Source organism: Egretta garzetta, unplaced genomic scaffold (genome assembly GCF_000687185.1).
Source record: "Egretta garzetta isolate BGI_Z169 unplaced genomic scaffold, ASM68718v1 scaffold329, whole genome shotgun sequence".
In the NCBI taxonomy this organism is placed as follows: Eukaryota; Metazoa; Chordata; class Aves; order Pelecaniformes; family Ardeidae; genus Egretta; species Egretta garzetta.
Genome location: NW_009269999.1, coordinates 1267417 through 1270697, shown reverse-complemented (window position 1 = coordinate 1270697; position 3281 = coordinate 1267417).

The following is a 3281-nucleotide window of genomic DNA, read 5'->3' as shown; positions in this document are numbered from 1 at the left end:
ATATCCGTTCACCGTCTCTCCCATAGCATTCTCCTGGAGAAGCTGGAGGCTCATGGCTTAGACAGGTGTACTCTTCACTGGGTAAAAAACCGGCTGGATGGCTGAGCCCAGAGAGTTGTGGTGAATGGAGTTAAATCCAGTTGGTGGCTGGTCACAAGCAGTGTTCCCCAGGGCTCAGTTGTGGGGCTAGTTCTGTTTAACATCTTTATCAATGACCTGGATGAGGGGATTGAGTACACCCTCAGTAAGTTTGCAGATGACACAAAACTGGGTGGGAGTGTCAATCTGCTCGAGGGGAGGAGGGCTCTGCAGAGAGACCTGGACAGGCTGGAAAGCTGCCTGGTGGAAAAGGGCCTGGGGGTACTGGTTTACAGCTGTCTGAACATGAGCCAGCAGCATGCCCAGGTGGCCAAAAAAGCCAATGGTATCCTGGCTGGTAGCAGGAATAGTGTGGCCAGCAGGAGAAGGGAAGAGATCGTGCCCCTGTACTCCGCACTGGTGAGGCCCCACCTCGAATGCTGTGTTCAGTTTTGGACCCCTCACTACAAGAAGTACATTGAGGTGCTGGAGCGTGTCCAAAGAAGGGCAACAAAGCTGGTGAGGGATCTGGAGCACCAGTCTGATGAGGAGCAGCTGAGGGAACTGGGGTTGTTCAGCCCGGAGGAGGCTGAGGGGAGACCTTTATACCTTTATCGCCCTCTACAACTGCCCGAAAGGAGGGTGTAGTGAGGTGGGTGTCAGTCTCTTCTCCCAAGTACCATGTGGTAGGATGAGAGGAAACAGCCTCAAGCTGTGCCAGGGGAGGTTTAGATTAGATATTAGGAAAAATTTTTTCACTGAAAGGGTTATCAGGCGCTGGAACGGGCTGCCCAGGGAAGTGGTCGAGTCAAGAGCCCTGCTCTCAGGCAAACAAATTAGGCTTGCTTTGACATTTAACAGTGTCAACAGCCTATACTTCCTTCCAGAGGCTTTTCTTAAATACATATATATATATATATATATAAAATTGTGCTGCTTATCTTCCTTCTCCTCTGTATCTCTGTATAGGAATCCATGCTGTGTTTAAAATCAGCCTGTAATTGATTTTTTTATAGCCACAGGTGTCAACAGAAAACACTGAGGCAAAATAAGATTTCTTTTTATATATGCAGAAATAAGAATATAAGAAACACTGAAGAACACACAATTTCATGCTGAAAAATAATCAGTATGAACCAAGAAATATTACTACACATTAGAAGGATAAAATAATTACATTCTAGAATTATGCTAATTAATAGTCAGAATCTATTCTTACTTTTTGAACATCACTTTACACATATGTCTTCTAACAGCTACAGAGACTTGAGTTCTTGATTATTATTGAAGATTGTTGTACCTTTTATTTGAGAAGAAGAAAAAACACCAACTTTCTCCTGTCTGTTTTTTAACCACCACTTTCAAACAAAAGAACAGGCATTTCAAGCCTCAAAATCATCACTGCAAAAACTCTTAAGTCTTCAGTCCCAGGTGTGTAAGAACAAGCCTGTCACAGGCTGTTACTGACCTGCAGAGAAAGGGGGGCATTTTGGCACTGGACAGAAGCTCCTTTGTGACAGCAAAGGACTTAGGGACCCAATCTCTGCTCCCTTCTCCCCACCCTCTGTGATCAGACAAAAGCTCATTTTCAGTCCTCCTTAACTTCAGCACTGTACAAATGTCTGTGGAAAACACCTTGGAAAAAGGCCTTTAAACTATTAAAATGGAGCACCCTCACATCTGAGTGACACGACAGAGTAACACACCAGTAGAGACTGGTCAAGATTTATACCCATGCGTGGTGGGTAGCCAGGGTTTCCTATTGATGGCATGAAAACATTGACTTGACAAGTTCAGCATGTAAGCTTAAATAAGATGATTCTTTTCCTTTGAAAGTGTAATTGCTGTATTGGCAATCATCATCAGTTCCATGTGAAGAGCTCGAGTACACTGTTGCTCCCAATGACTCTCTGAAACGAGTCTACAGTTAACCAGTGGTGTAAAATGAATAACACTTGTGCAACCAATATTCATTTTAAGGCGTCTGATTAAATTTTCCTGGATCATAAAGCAAAGGATAAAAGTAATCTTAATCAGTTATCACAGTTATAAACATTTTGCATTCATTTTTAGACTCTCATACATATGAAAAACCAGATTTTTAATAAAAAATCAAGTGTGTGAAAAAATTGATGTTTCGTACTAAAATATCTAAGTTCTTAAAAATATTTTTCCAAATCTGAAAACTAGTTAGCCTAAAACTTTCTTTTATATTTTGGACAATGAATTTTGGAAGAATTTTTTACCTGGAAAAAAGATTTTTATTTTTATTTGAAGTGGTTGAAGTGGGCAGAGGAGGTGATAAGAGTTTAAAAATATTCCAGTATTTGTGATAGATTTGGAGGAAAACCCTTAGTCTCATTAAAAAACTTGTTAAATAAAAAAGGGAAAATTCAGAAACATTTCAAGGACTTAAAGATTATGGTCTGCTTACCTCTAATTAATTTATTAGGTTTTACTCATGAGTTGTTTTTATTATCAGAAGCTTTAAACAAGGCACATATTTGAATGCAGTATAAGGTATTACTGCAGTACAAGATAAAAAGAAAAATCATAATCACCAATTTAATATTCTAGGTATCTAGTTAAAATTAGGATATATTTAACAACTGATGGCTACTTAAGATTACCTTTTAAAATGACTGAGTGATTGGGTTGACTTCTCATTATCTACAAAAACTTTCCATGATTTCTAATCAACTTGCAGAATAAGTTAATGTGCACCACCATGGCAGTACATTTGCAATAAATGTGTTTGTGTGATACAAAAGGCCCATAATCTGTTCTGCATTATCTGATGAAATGCAGCTTTGCTGGAAGCCTTTAAAAATGAAGCTGTGTATAAGACATTTCAAAATAATTACAAAACTTAATGATCAAAATTCATTGCAAAGAACTGCAAGCAAAAATATTGCATATAATCTATTCCCACTTCATCCAAAAGGATTTGCTGTAGCCCAGGAGACATCCAGAACTGTTTCAAATTCTGTAAACCAGATCTTGTTTACATTTAGAGGATCTGTCAGCAAAATATACATATAAGTATTTTCATTGCATTTTTACCATTCAATGTTTGTTAAAACATTTGCATAGGGCCACAAATTTGCAGAGAACATCAGAAACATGAAGATAAAATATGTTTCTCTCCCAGTTCTAATTACACTCTATAACCAGTGACCAAATATTTTACTGTTCGCCACTGT